The sequence below is a fragment of the Zea mays genome, chromosome 4 (genome assembly GCF_902167145.1).
Source record: "Zea mays cultivar B73 chromosome 4, Zm-B73-REFERENCE-NAM-5.0, whole genome shotgun sequence".
Classification (NCBI taxonomy): domain Eukaryota; kingdom Viridiplantae; phylum Streptophyta; class Magnoliopsida; order Poales; family Poaceae; genus Zea; species Zea mays.
Genome location: NC_050099.1, coordinates 176,482,875 through 176,504,537, shown reverse-complemented (window position 1 = coordinate 176,504,537; position 21,663 = coordinate 176,482,875).

The window sequence follows — 21,663 nt, the reverse complement described above, 5'->3', positions numbered from 1 at the left end:
TCATTTTGAGAAAGACAGAGTTTGTAGCGCATGTCAAGCAGGGAAGCAAGTTGGTGTTCATCATCCACACAAGAACATCATGACGAGTGACAGGCCGCTTGAGCTACTCCATATGGACCTATTCGACCCGATAACTTACATAAGCATCGACGGGAGTAAGTACTGTCTAGTTATTTTGGATGATTATTCTCACTTCACTTGGGTGTTCTTTTTGCAGGATAAATCCCAAACCCAAGAGATTTTAAAGGGATTCTTGAGACGGGCTCAAAATGAGTTCGGCTTGAGGATCAAAAAAATAAGAAGCGACAACGGGACGGAGTTCAAGAACTCACAAATCGAAGGCTTTCTTGAGGAGGAGGGCATCAAGCATGAGTTCTCTTCTCCCTACACGCCACAACAAAATGGTGTAGTGGAAAGGAAGAATAGAACTCTATTGGACATGGCAAGGACCATGCTTGATGAATACAAGACTTCAGATTGGTTTTGGGCCGAGGCGGTCAACACCGATTGCTACGCCATCAACCGGTTATATCTTCACCGAATCCTCAAGAAGACATCTTATGAACTCCTCACCGGTAAAAAGCCCAATGTTTCATATTTTAGAGTATTTGGTAGCAAATGCTTTATTCTTGTTAAAATAGGTAGAAAAATCTAAATTTGCTCCTAAGGCTGTAGAAGGCCTTTTACTTGGTTATGATTCAAACACAAGGGCATATAGAGTCTTTAACAAGTCCACTGGACTAGTTGAAGTTTCTTGTGACATTGTGTTTGATGAGACTAACGGCTCTCAAGTAGAGCAAGTTGATCTTGATGAGCTAGATGATGAAGAGGCTCCATGCATCGCGCTAAGGAACATGTCCATTGGGGATGTGTGTCCTAAGGAATCCGAAGAGCCTCCACATACACAAGATCAACCATCATCTTCAAATCAAGCATCTCCACCAACTCAAGAAGAGGATCAAGCTCAAGAGGATGAAAATGAAGATCAAGAAGATGAGCCACCTCAAGAGGAGGACAATGATCAAGGGGGAGATGCCAATAATCAAGACGAGGAAGATGATGAGGGTCCAAGACCACCTCACCCAAGAGTCCACCAAGCAATACAACGAGATCACCCCGTGAACTCCATCCTCGGCGATATTCATAAGGGGGTAACCACTCGATCTCGTGTTGCTCATTTTTGTGAACATTACTCCTTTGTGTCTTCTATTGAGCCATACAGGGTAGAAGATGCATTAAGGGATTCGGATTGGGTGTTGGCAATGCAAGAGGAGCTCAACAACTTCACGAGGAATGAGGTATGGCATTTAGTTCCACGTCCTAACCAAAATGTTATAGGAACCAAGTGGGTTTTCCGCAACAAGCAAGATGAGCATGGAGTGGTGACAAGGAATAAAGCCCGACTTGTGGCCAAGGGATATTCACAAGTCGAAGGTTTGGATTTCGGTGAAACCTATGCACCCGTAGCTAGGCTTGAGTCAATTCATATATTACTTGTCTATGCTACTTACCATGGCTTTAAGCTTTATCAAATGGACGTCACTACACCAAAATCATACACTTCCTACGGTTTTTTTAACTTCCTACAACTTTTATAACAAACCGTAGGAGAGAGGCAACTGGTAGCTCTAGGAAATAAACATAACTTCCTACGATATTTTATAAAAGTTGTAGGAAGTTAGCTTTCACATGCCGACTCATGTGTTCGGTTAAGCGAGCCGCTAACTTCCTACGGCTGCCTCTAGGAAGTTAGCATGGGCAACTAACTTCCTACAGCCTCCTCTAGGAAGTTAACTTTTAGTTGCTGATCCGCGGGTGTGGTCAAACGAAAAGCTAACTTTCTACGGCTGCCTCTAGGAAGTTAGCATTGACAGCTAACTTCCTATGGCCTCCTCTAGGAAGTTAGATTTCAGCTTTTGACCAGTCAAACAAAAAGCTAACTTTCTACGGCTGCCTCTAAAAAGTTAGCATGTGCAGCTAACTTTCTACGACCTACTCTAGGAAGTTAGATTTCAGCTTTTGACCAGTAAAACAAAAAGCTAACTTACTACGCCCGGCTTTAGGAAGTTACTTAACTTCCTAGAGTACATGTACAAACTCTAGGAAATTATGTAACTTCCTATGGCTTTACTCTAGGAAGTTATATTTTTTTATCTTAAACCTCTATTGAATCTTATCCTCTTCTCACCCCTTTCTCACTCCCGTGTCTCTTCCACCAAATCGAAGCCACCGTCGGATGCCTGCTCCCACCTGCGCAAGTCACGTCCGCCGACGCACCAGCCTCGGCCCCGCCCGCCGCGGCCGCTCCTGCCCCCAGCCGTCGCTCTCGCCGACGCGGCCACACCCTTTCATCAGCTGTGCTAGTGGATTGCTAAAACCGTATGGGCGCGACTACCTCATCTCATCGCTATCTCTACTACCTTGCATTGGGCCAAGTCTTGTGAGGCTTGTCAAGTGTGTACTGCTTCTGCTGCATCGGGGTAAGTGATTTGTCTAATTGGTAAGTGGAGTATGAGTACGATCCACAATTTAGGTGCTTGTCTGCTAGTAAAACCGTCAGGTGGTGAAGCTCTGTAGCCGTGGCTAGCTGTCCTTTGCTTTATGAATTTGTGCGAGGGACACAACACAAGGGCCAGCCATGTATGTATGTATGTATGTATGTATGTATGTATGTACGTCGCTAGTGGTCAACATTGTTTCCTCGCAGTCACAGGAAGATCCTACAGAGGAGAGGCTCTGGTAAGCCCATGCATAAGCTACAGGGGAAGGACAACTATGACATGAACAACATGTCCCAGTGCAGTGCCACCCACGAGCTCAGGACACCCACGACGCGGCACCCATCGTCGCTAGTGAGGACCACGATGTACAACTCCCTTAGCTATGACATGAAGTTTTAAGTCTTCTTTACTAAAAAGGGTGCCATAATTCACCATTACTGCTTATTAATTGTCATCGACATTTGCCTTTTCCTTTATTGATGAGTTTTGAGCTGACAAAACTAGTTCAACCATTTTTAAATTTTTTAATATTATGGGTTTGATCAATGTTTTTTATTTCTGATAGATCACATTTTAAACCGAATCCTGCCTGCTAGAGTGGAGGTACCCTCTTCGTTTGAGACAATTGTCAAGTATACTAAACTTATTTTCACGAAACTTCTTTGAGTGTGCCAGATTCCTAATTAAACTAAAATTTTCTACATGTATCCAATAGGTGATGAACCTGATTGCCAAGATGCTAATAAAACAAAAGGACAAAACAAAAAGAGAGTGAGAGGATTAGGGCCACTGCCATCCAAGCCATGGGAACACTTTGATCATGTACTGATGAATCTACCTGCTTCCGCTTTGTAGTTCCTCGGTAATTTTTTATCCTCATGCTTTTGTGTTATAATTTAATTATAGCATCACATTGTAGCCATTGGCTTTTTTGTAGCATGATATGTAAATTCTTGTTTGGGCATAAATGCAGATAGAGCAGCCTGACAGATTTATTTTCTATCAGAATTGTAGCCTATAGTCGAGAAGCACTGAGATGTATAATACAAAGATATTAATTCGTTCACCACATTAGTGCATGATTTGTGCATATAATAATTTTGTCCGCCACATTGAGTGTGCCTATAGTCGAGAAGCACTGAGATGCTAGTTGGAGCTAGCGTCCTTGTTCAAACAAAGCATCGTAGAACTGTTTCGATCTACATATTGAATTGATGGCTAGGTGCATGCATATGTACTTGAACAACAGGGCTTTTCTAAACCTCTGATCAACAGAATCCAGCATCTGGTTTTTTCAAAATGTTATGCTTTTAAGTCGTGGGTACTTGTTAGTATCCATGCACAACACACAGTGTGGTCGTGTGGTGAACAAATCTCTTTTTAGATTTGCGCTCAGCTCATCGTGTGTGGTGTACCTAATTAAGCTTCCGTTTCTTTTATGTATTCTTTCTTTATTTTTTATAAGGGTGCTCCTGTTATTAGCAAATCCTGGAGAATGCATGTAAGTTCTTCTTTATTTGTATCACTATCTCTTAGCATAGTTCTCTAACTTTCAATGCACGTGCAAGTCTATTTTTTATAAAAAACTGTCTATATATGGGGACACACAGAATTCTGTGGACGTGTGCATCAATCATCACATGCTGTTGTGCCTGATGTCCTGTGGATTGGTGTTCGATCTCGTGAATTCGAGTTGTCCTCCATTCCTCCTGCATGATAGATATACTAGACATTTGGAACTGTTTTTTTGGCAGCTACATATATACCAACTGTCAGACATTTGGAACTGTATTTTTGTGTGTGTGTTCAGGTTACTGAATTGGAACGAAAAAATCCATAAAGTGCTGAAGACTAAGTGGATCGAGCGCGCGCGAGGGTTGTCGTAAAATGTCCACCGTTATTAAGAGGGCTAATGAATTCCCAATCGATTGTAGCTACATGCATGAAGGAGTGCACACAGTGTCATACGTCCATAGGATCGTCAGCTATTTCATGCAAGCATCCGCACAAGTGTCCTACGATATGTTATTGTGTTCTGATACTTGAGACTTTTATTATAACTATGTATGAGATATTGTCTTTTATTAGTACTGAATGAGATGTGTCTTATTATGACTATGGATGAGACTTTTGTGATGTAATTGATGAGACTATGGATTTAAATATTGTTATGTGATTGTGTGTGAGATGTTTTATGTGAAAATATGTTGTGCTATATATTTGTTATGATGTGGAATGTGGTGCAAAATAAAAATAAACAACATTTGTAATGATTGTCAAATTAACTTCCTAGAGGCTTATTGGGTCGTAGGAAGTCCAGCTAACTTCCTAGGGGCTACAGTCAGCCATAGGAAGTTAGTCGTAGGAAGTTAGTCAGCTGACGGCGTATTAACTTCTGAGAACCTACTAACTTCCGAGAGGCTTCTTTGGTTGTAGGAAGTTAGCTAACTTCCTAGAGGGCTCTAGGAAGTTATGCTAACTTCCGACAAAAAATTTTCGAGAGCCAAACTTCCGACGGGATGGCTTAACTTCCAAGAGTTTAGCTAACTTCCTAGAGTTAGGGCTAACTTCCTAGGGTTTAGGCTCTAGGAAGTTCACTATTTTGATGTAGTGCGTGAAAAGTGCCTTCCTCAATGGACCATTCTATTTCCAATGTTTTTCTTGTAGATTCTTTAGATTACAACTTGTTTTCTGTTTCTCAATTATATAAAATAGGTGATAGTCGCCTAGAGGGGGGGTGAATAGGGCGAAACTGAAATTTACAAATATAAACACAACTACAAGCCGGGTTAGCGTTAGAAATAAAACGAGTCCGCGAGAAAGGGTGAAAAATAAATCCCAAGCAAATAAGCAAGTGAGACACGGAGATTTGTTTTACCGAGGTTCGGTTCTCTCAAACCTACTCCCCGTTGAGGAGGCCACAAAGGCCGGGTCTCTTTCAACCCTTCCCTCTGTCAAACGGTCCTTCGGACCGAGTGAGCTTCTCTTCTCAAATCAAAGCCGGGAACAAAACTTCCCCGCAAGGGCCACCACACAATTGGTGCCTCTTGCCTTGATTACAATGGAGTTATGATCTCAAGAACAAGTGAGAAAGAAAAGAAGCAATCCAAGCGCAAGAGCTCGAAAGAACACAAGCAAATCACTCTCTCTAGTTACTATGGCGTTGTATGTAGTTTGGAGAGGATTTGATCTCTTTGGTGTGTCTAGAATTGAATGCTAGAGCTCTTGTAGTAGTTGGGAAGTGGAAAACTTGGATGTCATGAATGGTGGGGTGGTTGGGGTATTTATAGCCCCAACCGCCGAAAGTGGCCGTTGGGAGGCTGTCTGTTCGATGGCGCACCGGACAGTCCGGTGCACACCGGACATGTCCGGTGCCCCGCCACGTCATCACTGCCGTTGGATTCAGACTGTTGGAGCTTCTGACTTGTGGGCCCGCCTGGATGTCCGGTGCACACCGGACATGCACTGTTCCTTGTCCGGTGCGCCAGTATGGGCGTGCCTGCCTTCTGCGCGCGCTGCGCGCGCATTTAATGCCATCGCAGGTAGCCGTTGGTGCCGACTAGCCGTTGCTCCGTGGTTACACCGGACAGTCCGGTGCACACCGGACATGTCCGGTGAATTATAGCGGAGCAGCCTTCTGAAATTCCCGAGGCCGGCAAGTTTGGAGCTGCGTCCCGTTGGAGCACCGGACACTGTCCGGTGTACACCGGACATGTCCGGTGAATTATAGCGCGCCGGCTCCAGATTTTCCCGAAGGTGACGAGTTGGAGTCTGAGTCCCCCTGGTGCACCGGACACTGTCCGGTGGCACACCGGACAGTCCGGTGCGCCAGACCAGAGGGGCCTTCGGTTGCCTCTTTGCTCCTTTGTTGAATCCAAAACTTGGTCTTTTTATTGGCTGAGTGTGAACCTTTTACACCTGTATAATCTATACACTTGGGCAAACTAGTTAGTCCAAAGATTTGTGTTGGACAATTCAACCACCAAAATTAATTAGGGACTAGGTGTAAGCCTAATTCCCTTTCAATCTCCCCCTTTTTGGTGATTGATGCCAACACAAACCAAAGCAAATATAGAAGTGCATAATTGAATTAGTTTGCATAATGTAAGTGTAAAGGTTGCTTGGAATTGAGCCAATATAAATACTTACAGGATATGCATGGATTGTTTCTTTCTTATATAACATTTTGGACCACGTTTGCACCACATGTTTTGTTTTTTTTGCAAACTCTTTTGTAAATCCTCTTCAAAGTTCTTTTGCAAATAGTCAAAGGTAGTGAATAAGAATTTTGCAAAGCATTTTCAAGATTTGAAATTTTCTCCCCCTGTTTCAAATGCTTTTCCTTTGACTAAACAAAACTCCCCCTAAATGAGATCCTCCTCTTAGTGTTCAACACTTAAGTTTTTGAAATTAGTGGTGGTGCGGTCGTGGTGGTGCGGTCCTTTTGCTTTGGGCTCTTACTCTCTCCCCCTTTGGCATGAATCGCCAAAAACGGAATCATTAGAGCCCTCTTGAATTCATGTCTCCTTCTTTGGGCATAAATAAAAGAGTGAAGATTATACCAAAGTAGGAGTCCTTTTGTTTTGCTCTCTCCCCCAAGGATAGAGAGCGGCTCGGAGTGACGGCGAAGGGTGAGTTACGGAGTGGAAGCCTTTGTCTTTGCCGAAGACTCCAATTCCCTTTCAATATACCTATGACTTGGTTTGAAATAGACTTGAAAACACATTAGTCATAGCATATAAAGAGATATGATCAAAGGTATATAAATGAGCTATGTGTGCAATCTAGCAAAAGAAGTTGCGTGAATCAAGAATATTGAGCTCATGCCTAAGTTTGGTAAAAGTTTGTTCATCAAGAGGCTTGGTAAAGATATCGGCTAATTGATCTTTAGTATTAATGTAAGAAATCTCGATATCTCCCTTTTGTTGGTGATCCCTAAGAAAGTGATACCGAATGGCTATGTGCTTAGTGCGGCTATGCTCGACGGGATTGTCGGCCATTTTGATTGCACTCTCATTGTCACATAGCAAAGGGACTTTGGTTAATTTGTAACCGTAGTCCCGCAGGGTTTGCCTCATCCAGAGCAATTGCGCACAACAATGACCTGCGGCAATGTACTCGGCTTCGGCGGTTGAAAGAGCGACCGAATTTTGCTTCTTTGAAGCCCAAGACACCAAGGATCTTCCCAAGAACTGGCAAGTCCCCGATGTGCTCTTTCTATTAATTTTACACCCCGCCCAATCCGCATCCGAATAACCAATCAAATCAAATGTGGATCCCCGAGGGTACCAAAGGCCAAACTTAGGAGTATAAGCCAAATATCTCAAGATTCGTTTTACGGCCGTAAGGTGGGATTCCTTAGGGTCGGATTGGAATCTTGCACACATGCAAACAGAAAGCATAATGTCCGGTCGAGATGCACATAAATAAAGCAATGAACCAATCATCGACCGGTATACCTTTTGATCCACGGACTTACCTCCCGTGTCGAGGTCGAGATGCCCATTAGTTCCCATGGGTGTCTTGATGGGTTTGGCATCCTTCATCCCAAACTTGGTTAGAATGTCTTGAGTATACTTCGTTTGGCTAATGAAGGTGCCCTCTTGGAGTTGTTTCACTTGAAATCCTAGAAAATACTTCAACTCCCCCATCATCGACATCTCGAACTTTTGTGTCATGATCCTACTAAATTCCTCACATGTAGACTCGTTAGTAGACCCAAATATAATATCATCAACATAAATTTGGCATACGAACAAATCATTTGCAAGAGTTTTAGTGAACAAAGTAGGATCGGCCTTGCCGACTTTGAAGCCATTAGCGATAAGAAAATCTCTTAGGCATTCATACCATGCTCTTGGGGCTTGCTTGAGCCCATAGAGCGCCTTAGAGAGCTTATAGACATGGTTAGGATACTCACGGTCTTCAAAGCCGGGAGGTTGCTCAACATAGACCTCTTCCTTGATTGGTCCATTTAGGAAGGCACTTTTCACGTCCATTTGGTAAAGCTTGAAGCCATGGTAAGTAGCATAGGCTAATAATATACGAATTGACTCAAGCCTAGCTACGGGTGCATAGGTTTCACCGAAATCTAAACCTTCGACTTGGGAGTATCCCTTGGCCACAAGTCGTGCTTTGTTCCTTGTCACCACACCATGCTCATCTTGCTTGTTGCGGAAGACCCATTTGGTTCCTACAACATTTTGATTAGGACGTGGAACTAAATGCCATACCTCATTTCTAGTGAAGTTGTTGAGCTCCTCTTGCATCGCCACCACCCAATCCAAATCTTGTAGTGCTTCCTCTACCCTGTGGGGCTCAATAGAGGAAACAAACGAGTAATGTTCACAAAAATGTGCAACACGAGATCTAGTGGTTACCCCCTTATGAATGTCGCCGAGGATGGTGTCGACGGGGTGATCTCGTTGGATTGCTTGGTGGACTCTTGGGTGTGGCAGCCTTGGTTCTTGCTCATCCTCCTTTTCTTGATCATTTGCATCTCCCCCTTGATTATTGCCATCATCTTGAGGTGGCTCATCTTCTTGAACTTGTCCTTCATCAACTTGAGCCTCATCCTCATTTTGAGTTGGTGGAGATGCTTGCGTGGAGGATGATGGTTGATCTTGTGCATTTGGAGGCTCTTCGGATTCTTTGGGACACACATCCCCGATGGACATGTTCCTTAGCGCGATGCATGGAGCCTCTTCATCACCTATCTCATCAAGATCAACTTGCTCTACTTGAGAGCCGTCAGTCTCATCAAACACAACGTCACAAGAAACTTCAACAAGTCCTGAGGACTTGTTAAAGACTCTATATGCCCTTGTGTTTGAGTCGTATCCTAGTAAAAAGCCTTCTACAGTTTTAGGAGCAAATTTAGATTTTCTACCTCTCTTAACAAGAATAAAGCATTTGCTACCAAAAACTCTAAAATATGAAATGTTGGGCTTTTTACCGGTTAGGAGTTCATATGATGTCTTCTTGAGGATTCGGTGTAGATACAACCGGTTGATGGCGTAGCAAGCGGTGTTGACCGCCTCGGCCCAAAACCGATCCGGAGTCTTGTACTCATCAAGCATGGTCCTTGCCATGTCCAAAAGAGTTCGATTCTTCCTCTCCACTACACCATTTTGTTGAGGTGTGTAGGGAGAAGAGAACTCATGCTTGATGCCCTCCTCCTCAAGGAAGCCTTCAATTTGTGAGTTCTTGAACTCCGTCCCGTTGTCGCTTCTTATTTTCTTGATCCTTAAGCCGAACTCATTTTGAGCTCGTCTCAAGAATCCCTTTAAGGTCTCTTGGGTTTGAGATTTTTCCTGTAAAAAGAATACCCAAGTGAAGCGAGTATAATCATCCACTATTACAAGACAATACTTACTCCCGCCGATGCTTATGTAAGCAATCGGGCCGAATAGATCCATGTGGAGTAGCTCCAGTGGCCTGTCGGTCGTCATGATGTTCTTGTGTGGATGATGGGCTCCAACTTGCTTTCCTGCCTGGAATGCGCTACACATCCTGTCTTTCTCAAAATGAACATTTGTTAGTCCTAAAATGTGTTCTCCCTTTAGAAGCTTATGAAGATTCTTCATCCCAACATGGGCTAGTCGGCGGTGCCAGAGCCAACCCATGTTAGTCTTAGCAATTAAGCATGTGTCGAGTTCAGCTCTATCAAAATCTACTAAGTATAGCTGACCCTCTAACACACCCTTAAATGCTATTGAATCATCACTTCTTCTAAAGACAGTGACACCTACATCAGTGAAAAGACAGTTGTAGCCCATTTGACATAATTGAGAAACAGAAAGCAAGTTGTAATCTAATGAATCAACAAGAAAAACATTGGAAATGGAATGGTCGGGTGAAATAGCAATTTTACCCAAGCCTTTGACCAAACCTTGATTTCCATCCCCGAATGTGATAGCTCGTTGGGGATCTTTGTTTTTCTCATATGAGGAGAACATCTTCTTCTCCCCTGTCATGTGGTTTGTGCACCCGCTGTCGAGTATCCAACTTGAGCCCCCGGATGCATAAACCTACAAAACAAATTTAGTTCTTGACTTTAGGTACCCAAATGGTTTTGGGTCCTTTGGCATTAGACACAAGAACTTTGGGTACCCAAACACAAGTTTTTGACCCCTTGTGCTTGCCCCCAACATATTTGGCAACTATCTTGCCGGATTTGTTAGTAAGCACATAAGATGCATCAAAAGTTTTAAAAGAAATGTCATGATCATTTGATGCATTGGAAATTTTCTTCTTAGGCAACTTAGCACGGGTTGGTTGCCTAGAGCTAGATGTCTCACTCTTATACATAAAAGCATGGTTAGAACCAGAGTGAGACCTCCTAGATTGAATTTTCCTAGTTTTGCTCTCGGGATAACCGGCAGGGTATAAAATGTAACCCTCGTTATCCTGAGGCATGGGAGCCTTGCCCTTAACAAAGTTTGACAATCTTTTAGGAGGGGCGCTAAGTTTGACATTGTCTCCCCTTTGGTAGCCAATGCCATCCTTAATGCCAGGGCGTCTCCCATTATAAAGCATGCTACGAGCAAATTTGAATTTCTCATTTTCTAAGTTGTGCTCAGCAATTTTAGCATCAAGTTTTGCTATATGATCATTTTGTTGTTTAATTAAAATCATGTGATCATGAATAGCATTAATATCAACATCTCTACATCTAGTACAAATAGATACATGCTCAACAATAGATGTAGAGGGTTTGCAAGATTTAAGTTCAACGATCTTAGCACGCAAGATATCATTATTATCTCTAAGATCGGAAATTGTAACATTGCAAACATCTAGTTCTTTAGCATTAGCAATTTAAATTTTCATTTTCTATTTTAAGGCTAGCAAGAGAAATGTTCAATTCTTCAATCCTAGCAAGCAAATCATTATTATCTCTAGAATTGGGAATTGAAACATTACAAACATGAGAATCAACCTTAGCTAACAAATTAGCATTTTCATTCCTAAGGTTGTCTATTGTCTCATGGCAAGTGCTTAGCTCACTAGATAATTTTTCACATTTCTTAGTTTCTAGAGCATAAGCATTTTTAACCTTAACATGTTTCTTGTTTTCTTTAATTAGAAAATCCTCTTGGGAATCCAAAAGGTCATCCTTTTCATGAATAGCACTAATCAATTCATTTAATTTTTCTTTTTGCTCCATGTTAAGATTGGCAAAGAGGACACACAAATTATCTTCCTCATCCCTAGCATCATCATCACTAGAAGACTCATATTTAGTGGAGGAGTTGGATTTATGTAGCATCCCAAAAATCCTAATCTAGGTTTGAAACCCTAATCCACCCTTTTACCCCTCCCTCCATCCTCTAATTCTAAGTTCTCCATTAAGTTTTTCTTTCATCATATGCATACATTTTGTTTGATCACAAGGCACCTCACTTAGATTCTATTTTCTAAACACTTAGAGTTTTCACAAAATATTTTGTTCAAAAGAAAAAGGGGCAAAAAGGGAATTGGGGTTTGAAAAGTAAAAAGAAAAGGGAAAACCCCTCTCCTTTCCCTGCTGAACCGAATCCCGGCCCAAACCCGCGGCCTCCCCCTTTCCCACGCGCCCGCGCTCCCCCGCTTTCGGCCCAATTGCGGCCTGCTTCCGCGCGCGCGACAGCCGCTCCACACCTCGCCCTCCCTCTCGCTGACAAGACGTCCCCACCCGTCAGCCACCCGCTCTCTCGCGCGCTCGCTCCCACTGACCAAGCGGCCCCGCAAGTCAGCTGCTTCGTCGTCCGTCTGCCGTCCCCTCGCCGAAGTCACCTCCGGCCGTTGCCTCCGTCCTCCCCTCTGCCACCCTGCCGCACAGGGAAGTTTGGCACCGCTTCGTCCTCCTCCCCTTGACCGGCGTCCTCGCCGGTACCGCCCCGCCGTAGCGTCCCCTCGACGGCACTGTGCGCCATTTATGGCGGCACTGGGAAGCTCGCCGGAGTCAGGGAGCTCCACCGCCCCCCCTTCCCCCGCGCGCCTATAAAAAGCTTCCCCTGAGCTCCTTCTTCCTCACACCAGCTTCGGCCATCCCTCTCCTCCCTTTCCCCGAGCTCAATTTGCAAAGCGCCGGCGTCGTCTTCCTCTCCTGTGAGTCTCTTCCTTCTCCTCCCTCTCCTTCTCTGTTGGTCCGGCAAGGAATTGAGTGAGCCGAGCAGCTCCCTTGCGTAGTCACGAGCCCATAGCACTACCTTCTAGCCCCCATCCCCCACCCAGAGCCCACCGGCGGTGATCCCCGCCGCGGAACTCCACCCCCTCCCCGTGGACAGCCCCCTCCCAACCTCCTCTGGCCAAATTGAGCCTGCCGTTAGAGTCGCCAACTGCCACCCGCACTAAACCACCCCCCTCGGACCAGGAACCGGGCCACCGGCGGCAAGCCGCCGTCAAGCCTCCCCGGCGGCCGGTTTTTCCCCTCCGCGCCCGGCCGGTTCGCCCGCCGTCTGACCGCAACGCCGTTTCCCCCCCTCTCGCTGGCAAGTGGGCCCTCAAGCGACGCCGTCACCCCGCGGCCGCGCCGTTTTCCCCCTCGATCGTGGGCCGCCGCTGGGCCCAAAGCGCCTCAGCGCGCGCTCGCGCCCGGGGTGGGCCAAAAACCGTGCCCCCGGCCCAGCAGAGAGGAATTCCCTTTTCCTTTTCTTTTTCCACCCTTTTTCCCATTTAAATAGTTTTCTCAATATTTTATGCACCAAAAATTATCAAAAAGAATTTCCAAGGTCACATAAAATAATGTTCTCAGAAAATGGCACACCATGATTGATGAACCACTATTGATGTATTGTTTTACTGTATGTTTCCTAGAAGAAGTGGGAACCGCAGATCCGGATCCCGTAGCTCCGGAAGAAGGGTCGGAACCCAAACTTCCGGAAGTAGACCTTCTGTGCCAAGAGAGCTTCAACGAAGGCAAGTCCATCCTTCCCTTGATGCATAAATTACCTATTCTCTCTACCACTGCCTAGGCCGGGAATCATGGGGGAATATTGCATTGTGAGCGAGAGATGGCCCGCATTAACATATTATTTCCGGTTACGAAATGTGTATCTGGAAGTAGGGCAAAGTGTTTCTCCAAGTAAAACCTCTTCTTGAAAAGTTATGCGATGAAGGGTACTCACCCTCATCACCTTGAGAGGGGGATGATCAGGGACTCCCTGGTTTAGGGGAGGGCCTAAGGTGTTGGCTCAGCTGGTTTAGGCGTGAGCAGAAGGATCGTCCCCTCATATAAGGACCGGCTTGTCATTTTCTCTACCTGTACTCCTTTATCGTACAACCACTCGAGACTGTGTGGGCAGTCACTCGATCCGAACTCGTGCGGTCCAACCCCAGGGTTAAGAAGGCTGGGGAGCACCGGGAGGATAAGGAGGGGGAAAGTTTTGTCCGGTTTGGGCATGGTGGTGGCCTGACTCCTTCCGGATAACCGTTAAGGTTAGGACGTACGGGTAAGGAAAGAGACCCGGCATTCGGGTCTCACGACGGTGAGATCGCAGAAACCGGACTAGTGGGTAAAGTGTACCCCTCTGCGCAGAGTTGAAACCTATTCGAATAGTCCGTGTCCACTGGTATGGACGAGTCTGGTATGGTATGGCAATTAGAGCTTTTTCACTAAGTTTCTTGGCAATGGAAAGGTGTGGCTAAATGGGTGTTGAAAAAGAAAATAAGGCCACGGGAGCGGGAAGCTCAGTGGTGGTTGAGTTCTTGGTTACTTTTAAGACTATGGGAAAACCCTCAAGCAACTGCCTTTCTCTAAGAAAATGATGAGTGACATCAACTCCACCAAATTGAGCATGTACATCATAGGTCTCTTTCTCTCTACGGGAGCGGGGTGGGCTTGCGGAATACCTAGTGTATTCACCCAGATTTATTTATGTTTTTCAGCAGCCGAGGACTTCTTTTCTGCTATGCTTGATTAAGAGGGCTGTGTCTGCACCCAGTTCTGCATGTGGCTTGGGCTAGTGTATTTTCCTTCTGCGCTTCTCTATTTGGCTCCCTCGAGCTTGTACCCCGGTATTGTAATAAAATTTTCTAAACTCTGTACTATTTGAAGTAAGGAATGTGTTTACTAGCCTCCTGGGACTAGTAATTGTTTCACATTTGAGTCCCAAAGGATCGGGACGCTTCAGGTGGTATCGGAGCCATAGGACTGGCCGTAGGTCGCAGCCCTGACCCTAAAACTTACCCTAAAAAGAAAATACCTCTTACCTCAAGAAAAGTTTTCTCTTCCCTCCCCCGATTTTAACAAGACCCCTTCTTTTCCTATTCCAGATGGAAGATTCTCTGGCCATTAAGTCATCCTACTGCTCAGAAGTGGAAGGGTTCCCACGCCTCTTGCGAAGCTGTGCGCTCCGCATGGGAATCCGCAAGAAGCCGGAATACGTCTGGGCGGAGCATATCGAGGGCGGAATGATAAGATGCTCTATGGCAGTCTACCTGGGGGAAAGCCAAAGCTATCCGAACCAACGTTCCTTCCAAGTCACTTTTACCGGAGTCCATTTCCTAGATGCTTGCCAAAATGTCGCCCGAAAAGCCCTCCGACAACTGTGTCAGAACTACAACAATTTAATCATTGAAACCCCCCTCCGCTATTTTCCACCCAGCAACAAGAATACCCCCACCTGGAGGAAAAGACTTCAGGCCCTATCAGGAGGAGATCCTATTGAGAATGATCCCACCATTGTCTACATGGCTGGATACCTTCATACCCTTGATAACCAATATGATGACCTCGCCCTCCACTGCACCTCCCTAACCTCCCGGGTGGAAAGCCTGGAGCAGAAAGTCAGGGAACTCTCAGAAGAAAAAGCATCCCTTCAAGAGAGCCTCTCGATAGCTGAAGGCGAAGAGACCAATACCCGTGAAGCTTACCGCACCCTCAAAATGGACTACGACAAGAAACTGAAGAAGCTCGCCCCCGCAAGAAAAATCCGCAAGAAGACCAAAAGCCAAGGATGTCAGACTGAGAAGCAGGAAGAGAGCCCTCCCAGGAACCAGTCCGACACCGAGGACATGTCCCTGGCCAGCCTTGATGACCTCCTCAAGGAATTCGGGGACACCTTAGAGAAAGAGTTCGGGGGTACCCTAGGTAGCACTCGTGTGTGATGAACTTGTGGTAACAGTATGCTATGTAATGTAATGGCTTGATGCAATGAATAAAATAACTAGTTAAAAAAAATGGCATGTGCATAATAGTGACTCTCTTCCCATGGCAGATGGCCTCGGATAGAACCACGCCTACCGCCTCCGAGATTGGAGCAAGACTTCCTCTAGGAGCTGAAGGAGAGGCTGGCGGAGAAGGGGGTGAGACCCACCTCCCCGCACCTCCAGAACTACCATTAGACCTAGCCCAAGTGCTGGCCAACCAAACTAGACTCACTGAAGTCCTCACTCGAAGTCTGGAAAACCAGCGCCCAGGTGGTGGAAGGCCCCAGGACAGGATGGGAGAATTCTTGAGACTGAAGCCGCCCACGTTCGCGGGGTCCAGCAATCCCCTCGATGCAGATGACTGGCTTCGCATGATCAAGAGGAAGTTGGAAGCCATCGCTTGTCCTGAGAATCAGCGTGTTCAGCTGGCAGCTCATCAGCTTTCAGGAATGGCTTTAGCATGGTGGGACACTTTCAGTGAAGCCATCAGAGATGCTACATGGGCAGAATTCGAAGCAGCCTTCCGTGAGCACCACGTACCCCAGGGGATAATTCAACTCAAGGAGGATGAGTTCCGGGAGCTAACCCAAGGCGGGAGGACAGTTAGTGAATATGTGCACAAGTTCACAGAGCTGGCCCGCTACGCGCCTGAGGATGTCAGCACCGAGGCCAGGAAAATGGCCCGTTTTCTGAGAGGGTTAAGACCCGAGCTTAAGACCATCCTCGCCAGCCAGGACTTCCACAACTTCTCTCACCTTTCCAACAAAGCTATTCAAGTGGAAAGAGCAAAAGAGGAAGAAAAAGGGCACATCAAGAGAAAGTTCCAGGTCCTCCGAGCACAACAGCAAGAACGTCACCAGAGAGCTCGACCCTTTGGGCTCCCACCCAGAGGTCCAAGCTTCCATAAGCAATCTGGACCCTCTCCATCGCGCTACAGTCAGCAGAGTCAGAGCTCCCATCAGGCACCCTCCGTTGCAAGCAACCAGCCGCCAGCAAACGCCTGTTGGCATTGCGGGGACCCCAGTCACTTCAAGAACAACTGCCCTCAGTTGAAGGCACCAGGACCAACCTACTCCAACTCGGTGAATGGCCCCAAGATTCCATGAGCACCTACCCCCAAGGCGCTTCCTTCCAGCAGCCAGCAGAGCAGGGCTCAGTACCAGGGCAGGGCCCGGGTCAACCACGTCGACGCTCAAGAAGCTCAGCAAGCCCCGGGAGTAGTGCTCGGTGAGTTCCTTGTTGAATTTACTCCCGCTACTGTGCTTTTTGATTCAGGAGCATCCCATTCTTTCATAGCTGCTAAGTTTGTGGAAAAGCATGGCATCCCCTCTACACCCCTAGCTATCCCTTTGGTCACCCGAACCCCGGGGTCAGACCTCCTGTGCAAACTCAGGTGTTCCCAAGTCAGAATCCTTTTAAGTGGGATAGTGTTCCTGGCAGACTTAACCATCTTGCCATCCCAAGGAATTGATGTAATCCTAGGAATGGATTGGCTAGCTAAGCACAAGGGTGTTATCAGCTGCGCAAGCAAGACTGTTCTTCTCATAGATCACCAAGTAAAGGCAGTTTCCTGTCAAGTCCAACCGCCCGCAAATGACCCAATGATATTTAGTCTGGCAGTGGAAAGCATGCCTGTAATCAAGGAGTTTGAAGATGTATTTCCAGAAGAGTTGCCCGGGATGCCACCAGAAAGAGAAGTAGAGTTCTATATAGATCTCATTCCCGGCACCGCACCCATCGCAAAGAGACCATACCGCATGGCCCCCACTGAGTTGGCAGAATTGAAACTTCAGATTTCGGAACTACAACAAAAAGGATACATTCGTCCCAGTTCGTCCCCCTGGGGAGCACCCGTTCTTTTCGTTACTAAAAAGGATGGGAGTATGAGGATGTGTATTGATTATCGATCCTTGAACGAAGTTACAATCAAGAATAAGTACCCTCTCCCTCGGATCGATGACCTCTTCGACCAACTGCAAGGAGCCAAATACTTCTCCAAGATAGACCTCAGGTCAGGGTATCACCAACTGAGAATCAAAGAAGCAGACATTCAGAAGACTGCATTCGTCACCAGATATGGGCAATATGAGTTCACAGTGATGCCATTTGGGCTGACGAACGCACCCGCCTTTTTCATGAACCTCATGAATAAGGTATTTATGGAAGAATTGGATAAGTTTGTCGTGGTCTTCATCGACGACATCCTTATTTATTCCAAGAATCGCAAGGACCATGAGCATCACCTTCGAATCGTCCTCGGAAGACTCAGAGCACATCAACTTTATGCTAAGCTCAGCAAGTGTGAGTTCTGGTTAGAGAAGATAGCTTTCCTGGGGCATATCTTGACTGCAGAAGGGATAGAAGTAGACCCATCCAAGGTAGAAGCTGTTTCAAATTGGAAGCAACCATCCAATGTCAGTGAAGTACGAAGCTTTCTGGGAATGGCAGGGTATTATCGCCGCTTTATCAAGGGATTCTCCAGCATAGCAAAGCCATTGACCGAACTTCTCAAAAAAGACAATAAGTTTGTGTGGACTCCCAAGCGTGAAGAAAGTTTCCAAGTCATCAAAGAGAAACTTACAACCGCACCAGTCTTGACTCTACCAGACATACACCAGGATTTTGTCATCTTCTGTGATGCTTCCAAGCAAGGCTTAGGGTGTGTTTTAATGCAAAATGAGAAAGTCATTGCTTATGCATCCCGATTACTCAAGCCGCACGAGCAGAACTACCCTACCAACGATCTGGAATTGGCAGCCATAGTGCACGCCCTAAAAATATGGAGGCATTATCTGATTGGGAACAAATGCCACATCTTCACTGATCACAAGAGTCTAAAGTACATCTTCACGCAGCCGGACCTCAACCTCCGTCAAAGAAGGTGGCTCGAGTTGATCAAGGATTACGACCTCGAAATCCACTACCACCCCGGGAAGGCCAACGTAGTAGCAGACGCCCTCAGCCGGAAACCTTTCGGGGTTAAGGGAACAAACTTTCTGGAAGATTGGAAGGAAGAGACAGCTCAGCTAAATGCATGTCTGGGAGACAACGGTGGCCTGGAAGTCAAGCCAAATCTAGAAGATCTCATATGCAAGGCTCAACGCCTGGACGCAGAAACCACCAAGCTCATGGAAAGAGCACGAAAGGAGCAACTTCCGGACCTCAGGACAGATAAGCAAGGAGCCCTCTGGTTCAAGGACCGCTTGTGCGTGCCAGTGGGAGAAGCACGAGAAACCCTGCTCGATGAAGCCCACAACTCAGCTTACTCTATCCACCCAGGGACCACTAAGATGTACCTAGACCTCAAGACCAGATATTGGTGGAAAGGGATGAAAAGGGAAATAGCACAGTATGTGGCCCGATGTGACACCTGTCAGCGAACAAAGGCTGAACATCAGAAGCCTGCAGGCCTACTTCAACCCCTCCCAATACCCGAATGGAAGTGGGAAGAAATAGGCATGGATTTCGTAACCGGACTGCCCAGGTCACAAAGAGGAAATGATTCCATATGGGTAATAATCGATCGTCTCACCAAGGTGGCCCACTTCATTCCAGTGAAGACCACTTTTGGAGGAGCAGCCCTTGCCCGATTATACCTTAAAGAGATAGTCAGGCTACATGGCATTCCACGGAAGATAGTATCAGATAGAGGAACGCATTTCACTTCAAAATTTTGGAAGGGCCTTCAGCAAGCATTGGGCACCAAGCTAGATTTCAGCACTACTTATCATCCCCAGTCAGATGGTCAGACCGAAAGAGTCAACAAGGTCCTTGAAGATTTACTCAGAGCCTGCGTGTTAGCCTTCGACAGAGATTGGGAGTCTAGTTTGCCGTACGCCGAATTCTCGTACAACAACAGCTATCAGGCCAGCATCAAAATGTCACCATTCGAAGCACTGTATAGAAGAAAATGCCAGACTCCCCTAATGTGGTCCAATGTGGGGGAAAGGACACTAGAAGGACCCAACTTTGTTAAAGAAGCCGAAGAAAAAGTTGCTTTGATCCGCAGGAGGTTACTTGAAGCCCAGAGTCGACAGAAGAGTTACGCAGACAATAGGCGAAGGGAACTCAGATTTGAGGAAGGAGATTTTGTTTATCTCAAGGTCTCCCCAATGCGTGGTGTCAAAAGGTTCCAGATGAGAGGAAAGCTAGCACCCCGATTCATCGGTCCTTACCCTGTCATTTCCCGAATAGGACCCATGGCATACCGTCTTGAGCTACCAGAATCCATGTCAGATATTCACAATGTGTTCCATGTGTCTCAACTCCGCAAATGCCTAAAAGTACCAGAAACCCGTATCGAGGCAGAGGCAATTCAGATTCAAAAAGATCTCCAGTACCGGGAAAAGCCAGTGAAGATTCTCGACTCAGCAGTCAGAAGGACCCGCAATTCAGAAGTGAAGCTCTGTAAGGTTCAGTGGAGCAGAGATGGAGAAGAAGAAGCCACCTGGGAAAGTGAGGACTCTCTGAGGAAGGAATACCCTTACCTTTTCTCGAGCCCCGTCTGAATCTCGAGGGCGAGATTCCTTTAAGAGGGGTAGGTTTGTAGCATCCCAAAAATCCTAATCTAGGTTTGAAACCCTAATCCACCCTTTTACCCCTCCCTCCATCCTCTAATTCTAAGTTCTCCATTAAGTTTTTCTTTCATCATATGCATACATTTTGTTTGATCACAAGGCACCTCACTTAGATTCTATTTTCTAAACACTTAGAGTTTTCACAAAATATTTTGTTCAAAAGAAAAAGGGGCAAAAAGGGAATTGGGGTTTGAAAAGTAAAAAGAAAAGGGAAAACCCCTCTCCTTTCCCTGCTGAACCGAATCCCGGCCCAAACCCGCGGCCTCCCCCTTTCCCACGCGCCCGCGCTCCCCCGCTTTCGGCCCAATTGCGGCCTGCTTCCACGCGCGCGACAGCCGCTCCACACCTCGCCCTCCCTCTCGCTGACAAGACGTCCCCACCCGTCAGCCACCCGCTCTCTCGCGCGCTCGCTCCCACTGACCAAGCGGCCCCGCAAGTCAGCTGCTTCGTCGTCCGTCCGCCGTCCCCTCGCCGAAGTCACCTCCGGCCGTCGCCTCCGTCCTCCCCTCTGCCACCCTGCCGCACAGGGAAGTTTGGCACCGCTTCGTCCTCCTCCCCTTGACCGGCGTCCTCGCCGGTACCGCCCCGCCGTAGCGTCCCCTCGACGGCACTGTGCGCCATTTATGGCGGCACTGGGAAGCTCGCCGGAGTCAGGGAGCTCCACCGCCCCCCCTTCCCCCGCGCGCCTATAAAAAGCTTCCCCTGAGCTCCTTCTTCCTCGCACCAGCTTCGGCCATCCCTCTCCTCCCTTTCCCCGAGCTCAATTTGCAAAGCGCCGGCGTCGTCTTCCTCTCCGGTGAGTCTCTTCCTTCTCCTCCCTCTCCTTCTCTGTTGGTCCGGCAAGGAATTGAGTGAGCCGAGCAGCTCCCTTGCGTAGTCACGAGCCCATAGCACTACCTTCTAGCCCCCATCCCCCACCCAGAGCCCACCGGCGGTGATCCCCGCCGCGGAACTCCACCCCCTCCCCGTGGACAGCCCCCTCCCAACCTCCTCTGGCCAAATTGAGCCTGCCGTTAGAGTCGCCAACTGCCACCCGCACTAAACCACCCCCCCTCGGACCAGGAACCGGGCCACCGGCGGCAAGCCGCCGTCAAGCCTCCCCGGCGGCCGGTTTTTCCCCTCCGCGCCCGGCCGGTTCGCCCGCCGTCTGACCGCAACGCCGTTTCCCCCCCCTCTCGCTGGCAAGTGGGCCCTCAAGCGACGCCGTCACCCCGCGGCCGCGCCGTTTTCCCTCTCGATCGTGGGCCGCCGCTGGGCCCAAAGCGCCTCAGCGCGCGCTCGCGCCCGGGGTGGGCCAAAAACCGTGCCCCCGGCCCAGCAGAGAGGAATTCCCTTTTTCCTTTTCTTTTTCCACCCTTTTTCCCATTTAAATAGTTTTCTCAATATTTTATGCACCAAAAATTATCAAAAAGAATTTCCAAGGTCACATAAAATAATGTTCTCAGAAAATG